The 10,285-nt window shown below is 42.1% G+C and overlaps 1 long non-coding RNA gene across 1 annotated transcript in view; it reads right to left on the minus strand.

The window, feature by feature from the left end:
- The window catches only part of LOC127690514 (uncharacterized), a 70,493-nt gene extending 63,627 nt beyond the window's left edge, over window positions 1-6,866 (minus strand). Inside the window, exon 1 of the long non-coding RNA XR_007979156.1 lies at window positions 6,673-6,866. This is a non-coding gene — a long non-coding RNA (uncharacterized LOC127690514). The remainder of the gene's footprint in view (window positions 1-6,672) is intronic.
- Between the last annotated feature and the right edge of the window lie 3,419 nt (window positions 6,867-10,285).

A 10,285-nucleotide genomic window follows, 5' to 3' on the forward strand; every position in this document is an offset into this window, starting at 1 on the left:
AAAGTTTATTTTTACTTTTGAAATTAAAAATTTAAAGTTTAATAATATTTAAAAACATTTTAGCCACTGGGCATAGTGGCACAAGCTATTATTTCTGGTGCTCAGAAGGCAAAAGTAAGTGGATCTCTGACTTTTGAGGCCAGCATGGTAAGTTGGTCACCAAGTATAGTGAGTTCCAGGCCAGTCATGACTATATAGTAAGACCCTATCTCAAAACACAGAACAAAAGCTGTTATCACGACTAAGGTTAGCTTATGAAAGATATTAAGTTTGGTAGTCTGATGCAGCAGTCAGAACTCAACTCAATAAATTCAATACATGGAAAGAGGAGCTTGGAAGATGGCTCAGTGGTTGATCTGAGTTTAGATCCCCAGCACCCACATAAAATGCATGAGCTGTGACCATTGAATGGTAACCCCAGTGCTGGGGAAGGAAAAGTTCAGGGGAGAAACAGGCAGAACCTGAGGGCTCTCTGGAATGTCAGGCTAGCCTAAATAGACAGCTATATGAAATTATATGAAAGACCCTGTCACAAAGCAAACACAATCAAAACAAAAACAAAAACAAACAAAATGTATTAGTCAGGGTTCTCTAGAGTCACAGAACCTATGAGTAGTCTGTATATAGTAAGGGGATTTGTTGGTAACTTACAGTCTATAGTCCAAATCCCCAGCAATGATCAGCAGCAGTTGTGAATGGAAGTCCAAGTATCTAGCAGGTGCTCAGTCCCACAAGGCAAGCAGGCAAGGAAGGGAGTGAGTAAATCTTCCTTCTTCCAATGTCCTTATGTATGTCTCCAGCAAAGCATGTGGGCAGATTAAAGATGTATGCCACTATACCCTTAATCTCAAATGACCTTGAACTAAGAGATCTTCCCATCTTAATCTCCTGGAATTCATAGCCAGTATGCCTCAAGATTTCCATGCCAAGATCCAAGTCAGAAACTTGTATCTCTCAGCTCCCAGATTAGGATTACAGGTGAGCCTTACAATTCTGGATTGTAGTTCATTCCAGATATAGTCAAGTTGACAACCAGGAATAACCACTACACAAAACAAAACAAAAAATGGGAAATATATTCAATGTCATAAGTGTCCATCACAGCAAGGGAGAGCAAACCAGGACACCTCTCTTGCATGGTAAAACTTAAATGTCTACCAAACATGTATAATTAAGTGTTTTCCTAATCTATATGGCATGTTCACATGGTAATACACTAAAGGTAGATGATATGTCAAAACTAATTCACCACATAACCAATCAAAACCCTGGTTCATTTCCATACCTTCTACATAGGTTCCATGATGCGGCAGACACACTGGGATTTCTCTAAACAGAGACTACACTGCTCAGAACATGATATTGGACTACTGAAAATATGCCACTAGGAGGGAAATAAAGCCTATTAAGTCTTTTTTTTTTTCCTGTGTTAGGATGGGGGCTTTCTCCAGATCCCTTCACTCAGCATTCACCATGACTTCAGGCCTATTATTTCCTGGGCCAAGATAAAGCTCAGTTGGTGGAGTACTTGCCTAGCACACACAAGGCCCTGGGTTTGATCCCTAGTGCAGCATAAAACCGGGTGAGTTGCTACATAACCTCTAATCCTAGCACTTGGAAGGTTGGGGGCAGAAGGATCACAAGTTCAAGGTCATTCAAAGCTGCATAGTTCAAGGCAAATTAGGGCTACAAGAGATGAGAAAGATGAATGCAAGCAAGCAAACATTAAGTTCTGCACTTACAAAGTAAAAGAAGGGATCTTCACCAACCCTAAATCCGACAGAGGGCTAATATCTAATATATACAAAGAACGCAAGAAGGTAGACACCAGAGAACCAAATAACCCTATTAAAAAGTGGGGTATGGAGCTAAACAAAGAATTTTCCCACGAAGAACATCAGATGGCTGAGCGCCTTAAGAAATGTTCAACATCATTAGTCGTTAGGGACAACAGAGCCTTGATGGGATGCTTTCTGTCCCTTTCTTAGTTCTGTTTCGGTTGCTGTGATAAAACACCATGGTCAAGGTGATTAACTGAAAGGGAGGGCTTATTGAGGCATTACAGTTCCAGAGGGATAAAGTCCATCGTTGGGAAGCATGACAGCAAGCAGCAGGACTGGCTGCAAGAAGCAGAGAGCTCAGATCTTGACCATGCCCCCTCCACACATGAAGCATGCATGCACACTCATGAGTTTGTGCATGTAAGTACAGAGAGAGAGAGAGGGAGAGGGAGAGGGAGAGGGAGGAGAGAGTAAGGGAGAGACAGACAGACAGACAGAACTGGATGAAAAAGACCCATGACTTTTACTCTTAAAAACAGAGTAAAAGTTTCTCCAGCAAGCCTTCACCCTAAACTTCCTCAAATACTGCCATCAACTGGGGACCAAGAGTTCAAGAATCTGAGCATCCTATGGGCTCACATACTCATCTATACCACTACAGTCCCAAAGGATGCTCACAATATCTAGGTCAAGTATTACATTCAAATCCTCCAGTGAATCTCTCAAAATGCACTCCCCTCTCTCAGAGAGGAGATCCTCCATGTTCCTTCCACCAGAGTGTCTCATGTCCTCAGTTCCTGCCCTTGTCTTCCTACACTCGAATTCTCAGTTGGAGAACAGGGCCTCAGAACAGATAGAGCCCCAAGCATTTCAGCCCTGGGGTTAGCTGATACAAGGAGCTCATAGACACAACCACTTTTTTACTTAAGATCTTTATCCTACTAGTTTCTTCTGTCCTGGAATTCTACTACATATGATGATGAGTGATTTCACACCAATGAAAATCTGGACAATGAACCAGAACTACTGCCCTAGCTTTGGTTAAGGAAGGCAGCAGGCCAGAGCTTAGGATGGAGGAGAAACCTTAATACTGGTTGCAAAGGCAGAAACCCTCCTTTCTATATTCTTAACATAATCACACAGCTTTCATATTATAAAATGATAGAGTATAACATGGTTGAATACATCACTGATTTGCCAATACTAGGTATTGGTGTATCCGTCTAACTGGCAGTGTGGCTGCCTGCGGTATTGATTGCACTGTCTAGTGGTTGAGAGAGATGTTATCTTGATTAATTAGAAGTCAAAAACAAATGCATCTTCTATAAGATCTCTTGTGGTTCTCACCTGGGAAAAAAATAACTACAAGTGTCTAGGAAATGTTGAAAACTTAAAAGGACAGGGTGAGGAGGTGGCAAAGGACCCCTTCAAGAATCTAACCATCCATCCTGAGCAGAGATGAAGTCTGTGAACACCCAGGAACAGGGTGTGAGCTTACCAGCAGATATGTGGACTTTTATCTCTTTCTTCCTTTCACCTACACCTTTAGATTGAGAATATCTAAAGAGAAAACCCTTAGAGTTCAGGGGAGCCGCCTTCCTCTCTTGGCTGCATCTAAAGATCTACCTTCTCCATCATCCCAAAGGCTAGTAAGAGATCAGGATATGGAACTTTCACACTACAGGAGGCCATATGGAAGCCCCCAGAAGATAATCATCATGATTGTTGTATAACATAAATCAATACTACTGTGTATGGAGGCATGGTTTCATGTGCCATGGACTGGCCTAATAATGGGTCTCGTAGCCAAGGATAATCCTAAACATCTGATCCTCCTGCCTTCCCTACTAAATGTTAAGATTACAGGCATTACCAGCAAGCCTGGCTTATATGATGCTGGAGAGCAAACCCAAGGCTTGGTGTAGTTAATATTGTTCTTAAAGAAACCATCTGCTTGTGTTCTAAACTTTGGCAAAAGGTAAGGATATTTTTATTGAAAATCTAAAAACTATTTAGAAAAGAGGAATGTTTCAATCTATTAATGAAGCATCACAAAAAAGCTGACCTCAAAATACCAACCTACACAGCAACATAAATCATAATATTGACAAAAGCCAGAAAGACACCTGGCTTTCTTTGGGGCCTGTGTTGTCATTGCCCTAAAGCTGGTCACACTGGGTTTTTGTTTTCTTCTTATTTTTTTTTTTTATGATCTAAAAATTTTTACCAGTTCCTCAACTTCAGCACTGCCAATATGAAAAAAGCTAATGGCAGTTCCTTGCCATTGTGAGTGCAGGGAAGGCTGAGTTATGAGTGGACCTGGCAACACGGCAGGTCAATAAGTAACTGCTCTGCCATTCGTGAATGAGTAGACATTTGGAAAATGGCATTGTTAAGCCTGAGCATCCTATTAGCTGTCATTGATTTGTTCAACATGTATTTATTAGAGCAAAGAGATTACTGTGATAAGACAAAAAGATGTCCTGCCCCTGCCCATGCTGAAGCTCTAGTTGTAGCTGTGTCATTTTAAGTGGGACAATATATGTAAAGGGCTTTGGACTCTCTGATGTGTTTAGTAACTATAAGATACTATAGATACTTTCATAGCAACCAGAAGATGGTTTCTGCCTTCATCGGGGCTGAGCCACAGAGCTCTTTCCTCGTACTGTAAAGCAGCCATTTGAAAGTCTAACTTGCATAATCGGAAGACTGTTTGCCAATGTCCCTTTCATTTATTAATTTGATTTGTTTCCCTAGAATTATTTACCTTCATGGCATAGTTATAAATTGGTTGGTTCTATGTCACCTGGCTCAGGTTACCCTTTTAGGTAACTTCAGGAGACTCCTCCATATCTGCTTCTCTTTCATCAGTTTCCATATTAGCCAGATAACTCAGAGTACAGCTTGGCTTGAAGGTGGTTCATCCACTCAATCACTATCATTAAATTCACATTTGGGGGCACAGTATTTAGGTCATAATTCCATAACACAGCAGGAGATCTGATCCCTGTAGGTTGTCAGGGAAATCTATAACCTCTATTTCTAGCAAATTTGAGAGAATATAGAATTATATTGTTACCTTCTAAGCAAGGTGTAGGAACTATATACAATACCTTATGTTGTACTCTCAACTGATCTGCTTCAGTGTCCCTACATAGTTTAAAACCAAAACAAATAAACAAACAAACAAAACAAAAACCAGTCCAAAAGAGCTATCCTGGATGCCACACAATTTTATAAGTAGTGTTTGAAAGCCCTGGTTCTTAAAACTTCTTGTTAAATTTATACATTTTTTTCCAAAGAGTATATGGGTGGTAGTCATGTCCATAGTTCAGCTATTCCATTACTCTCCTAATCCTAGTGAGGAAGGGGCATCATATAGGGAAACTATTCTTTGGCTATTATAATCATTCATTAAACATAAGAAACACAAATTTCTCCTTAGAAGACCAACCTATGTATCAGATATATGTTCTCAGAGAGCTCTCCTTTGCACCTCTAGCATCTATTCAGATCTTCAGGATTGTCTTAGCTCATTCAATAAATGGGCAGTGCCTACAGCAGCCACACCAACCTTTCAGCTCATGCAGGATCCCCTGTACTCAGTCGCAACCAGCTTTTGATGTTATGCTTTCACCTTCTTGGACATATTCAATCACATGAGCATGATTCTCCCCAAGGACCATTCAGGTAAGCCTCTTCATCTCATAGAGAAACAAAGCACATGGAAGAACTTGCTCTCCCCTCACTAATCCAAGGGAGCTCCCAAATCCGAAATTTGTAGAACAATAAAATCACAACTTACAAGATGCCAATGCAATAATTCCAGAGCCAGTTGATAATGATAAAAGCTTTATTCCAATATTTCTAACCTTGTGAAAATCTTAACTACTTGTGGCTGTAGTTGCCACAGGGGTTCACATCTGCAGTCATGGTTCTTCTCCCCACTCTGGGACACTCCCTCTCTTTACAACTCTTAGCTCCACTCCTTTCCCCCTGTCCAATCACAGACCTTCTCTGTACTAATGTAATTGGACAGGGAAAATCCACTATGAAAATAAATTAGGTGACTAGCTACACAAGTGTTTGGGGTTGAAAGAAAATATCCAATGTTTAAGATTCTAGAGCTCAAACTGCATATACTTTTTCTTTTCTCAGTTGCCTAACAACAACATGAAAAATCAGATTCTCAATGTTACACAATGTCTGTGCCTTGGAGTGCAGCACCTGAACCCTCTCCCACAGACTTAAGTTAAAATAAATGTTTCTTGCCTGGAATCTTCCTTCTTTTGCACCCTAATACTAGCTACACAAAGGAATCCTAAGATACCCTGAGCTTCCCTAGTATTCTGATTTACCCAGTGTTTCATTAATGAAAAAGAATCACCAGTAGATTATATAAATATAGGGGCTCCCAGAGTTCTATAAATATAAACAGAGTCAGTCTTCAGGGTTCATGGGGTATAGTTTCCTGAACTCTGCACAGCCAGGTGGACACTTCTCTTCTTATACAGATTATCATAACATTTACATAAAACATTAACATACCCTCTTGGATCATTTAAACCATCTTTAAATCACTTCCAATATTGAATGCAATCACAGGGTTGTGTAGATAGCTGTTACAGCATATTGGTTAGTGAGGACTGTAAGGAAAACAGTATCTAGATGTGTCAGAGCCATACACAATCTACTCTGTTGACAACAGGTTTGCATCCTCAGTTGACTGAATCCATTAAGTCAACTCATGGCGCTTACTGTTCAAGTTAGTACAGGGCCAGCAAACAGAAAGAGCACAAAGTAGGGAGAGCAAGAATAAGCCAGAACCTATAAAGCCGAACTACAAGCCAGAAGGAATGTGCAGGACTCTGGAAGCCAAAGAGTCTCTTACCTTTATGGGCCTCCAGTTTTGGAGAGGAGCGGCTGTGTCCTGCTAGCACCTGAACCACACATTCCAAATCCTGGAACAGAAGGCTGGACAGGCTGGATGAATGTGAGTGCCCCGTGCTATTTACAGAAACCAGTAAAGCCAACAAACAAGCAACTGGAGCCCCGTTGGCAAGTCCTCAGAAGAGCTACGCATCATGGCCGCACCTCTACTTCCTCCTCCTTGGCCGCACCTCTACTTCCTCCTCCTTGGCCACACCTCTATCTACTTCCTGCTTCCGCTTCTCTAAGAAAAGGGATCCCGAAAACCAGAACTGTCAGAAATGTAGTTCCAGTTAGCTCACATAGTACAAGTTCACTCCAGCCTTCCCCACATTTTCCCTACTTGCTTCTATAAGCATTCTAGTCAATAAGAATAGAGTAGCAGATTTTTAAGCAGGATCCTGAGCTACCAATGCTAGCCTAGGATCCAAGGGTCTCAAAGGCATTCTGAGAGTATTCTCCAAGCAGTTCCATTCAACGGCTGTTCTGACGAAAGGGCTCAACTCTTATTCTAGTAACATTTTACTGGGTGTTAGATTTCTTCTTCTTTAAGCGGTGTCTTAATAATTTCTGGAAATATATTTCTGTGAAACCACATTGGCAGGTAGGATGATGCTGAACTTACACCACGGGTTTGGTTTCAAGTTTGTAAACGAGTCTATGACCCAAATAGAGAGCCTGGAATGTGAATCTCTCTATCAAGCACAAGTAACAAGGCACAGGTGAATCTTCCTTACCCTTAGCATTTAAGATGAGAATTAAAGCACCTGACTCCCTCTGAACAAAACAAAGACCACGACCAACAAAAGGCAAATCCATGTTAGGGAACATGCCAGTTCGGTACCTTCTCCCTGAGTTGCCCAAAAGTAAGCGTCTGTTGATGTAGACATATTAGCTCCAAAAGGCTCCACTAGATCTGCATGGTACATATATACCTTAAATCCAAGACCCAATTATGCAGTTCAGTGACGAAGTGCCTTTTGGAGAAAGCCACCGGGTAATTAGAAGGACTCCCCAGTTTCTGTCCACAAAATGGATCCCTGCACTAAGCAACCCTCCTAAATCTCCCCATCTCCTACACACAGGCAACTGCATTCACTGTAGAAATCAGAGGCCGTTTACTGACTTCACATCATCACCTGAGCCAGCTGGGGTAGATAGTAAAGAAGAGCTTGGCTAATTTAGTCAGCTGGGCTCACTCTGCCCTGCTCTGACTGACAGGCTAGGCTCCTGCTCGTGCCTGAAAAGCAGCATCTGGGAATGACATACAGTTTGATAACATAAGATGCTTAGGGTTTTTGGCTCAAGTGAGATGTTCGGAGCTAATAGCCCTGTGAGCTGAGTTTTAGCTGTGATCTGCACCTTGAGATATCTGTTCTGTCTGGCTCAGGAAAAAGGGGAAAGAATGAGAGCTTATTTCTAGAAAGGTTTCTGATGAACAGCATTTGTCATTGGAGGGGAAGATGGGTATAATTAGCTTGTCAGTCTAGTTTGGGCTGAGCAGGCTGTCTCTGCTAAGAAAGATGGACTAACTGCCAGAGCCACTGACAGGCAGTCGATAGCGCAGCAATTAATGTCATAAATAATTCCAGAACCAATTACATCAAAATGGACTCGGAGCTTTAAAAAGGTACAGAATTCTCTTATTCTTCCTGCTAACAGCAAGAAACAGCTTTCATTTTTCTCCGTAATTACTTTTCATTGTATATAGCAATACAACTGAGCTTTTCTGTCCATATTTAAGCCTTGTCTTTCTCTGAGCCTCTTCCCCCACCACCAGACTCCCTCCTTCACCCCACAGGACAAGGCTGTTAAAGTCGATCTTCCCTGCCAGAGCAGCGGGGTGAATGTATAATCTTTTAACTTGGCTGTTGCCAGAGAACTCCAGCTACACCTAAATGATTAAGAGCCGAGTTTTCGAAAATGTCATGGACCGTGACAGCGGAATGCCCCAAACAATGGCATTTGGAAATGAAGACATTTGCGAAATAAATGGATTTGTCTTATTATTTTAAAGGTTGCTGTGACTTTACTTACACTGAATATATTGATCCCTCCCAATTTCTTCTCTTTCTTCCCCCGCCCCCATCTGCTTTTAACACTTCCAAGCATGGACACCAGGCCAAAGTGTTCCCTCTACACTGTGAATATAAATTCAATACCACATATGTATACTAATAGGCAATTTGTTTTTCAGAAGGATTACTCTCTTTAACATAGTGTTTTCTTTAAAAAGCCATTCTCTGGAGCTGTCTCAACTCCTCTGCCAGTTCTCTGTGCGCTATAGTAAGTATGTAGATAACACAAAGGCTATTATACCTATAATGGTTCCGCACACTAGATATCAGTGGGGCTAATTGTCTCCCTCCAACCCCCCACCTCCGTCAGTTGCCTATATAGGCTGGATTAGAGAAAAGAAGGGATTGTGGGAAAGCAAATTACTGTAGGATTCATTCACAGCTTTGTTCCCTGCCTGACAAACATTTCCAACTTTTCAGCCAGAGTGGCATTTACTCTGGAGGGACCAGGGAAAATGGCTCATGAAGCTCCCACCGTTTCAAAACCAGCCCAGACTGCTGGTGTTGCCTGCAGTTTGCTGAGTGCGCTTGGGCTCTGTGCTCCTGCCGCTGATGGCTCTCCCTTCAGCAGGAGGTGTCACTGCAGTGAGTGGTAATTACAACAGAAGATTTTAGAGGACATGGGATAATTAGGCCAGCCTGCACAGACATAAACACTGACGTTTACCATATTAAAAACTCAAGTTGTCGGCATTTTCCTCCCTCCCAAGACCACAACAGCAACCTCCACCAACAAAGGCAAGTTTTCAGGAGAACAAAGGACCTTTGCATCTGAGGAGGTTGACTGTATTTGCACATTGACTGGCTAGTCAGGACATGATAAGATGAGGTGATACAGTAGCTCGTTTTCTGAAGCTCTGCTTCTCGGATCTCTTTAACTTAGGCACGACAGGCAGATGATGATAGATAGCATCTTCTAGAGTGTGCCTCTCTCCTTCATTTTGGGCTGGACCCAGGAGGACTTTTGAAACGACCTTTTCCTGACTTGGGTGTTCTCATGGCAACAGTACCAGGTCCATTGACTGTTTCTTCAGCAGAAGATAAGCAGGAGGAAGAGGGGTAAACCCCAAGACTCTAGTCTTATGAGCAGGAAAGTACAGTGTATCTAATGCACAAGCTATGATTTCATCAATGGAACCCAGAGGAGATAATGCAAAGGTTAGAGCATCCCAGAAAAACCTGGGTTTGCATCTAAGCCTCCTGCCTTCCCTATTCAAAATGTTATTTTTAATCATGTGTGTGTGTGTGTGTGTGTGTGTCTGTCTGTCTGTCTGTGTACATGTGAGCAGAGGTACCCAAGTCCAGAAGAAGGCATTGGGTTCCCTGGACCTGGAGTTACAGGCATCTGTGAGCTCAGATGCTCTGCAGCAAGAGCAGTAAGCACATCTAAACTCTGAACCCTTGACTTCTCTACTGAATAACCACAGAACCCCCAAAGACGGAAGATTTCCTGTTCAGCCCACATTTTTATTTCTTTTTTGGTGGGGCTTTGGGCTT

This window comes from Apodemus sylvaticus, chromosome 8 (genome assembly GCF_947179515.1).
Source record: "Apodemus sylvaticus chromosome 8, mApoSyl1.1, whole genome shotgun sequence".
In the NCBI taxonomy this organism is placed as follows: Eukaryota; Metazoa; Chordata; class Mammalia; order Rodentia; family Muridae; genus Apodemus; species Apodemus sylvaticus.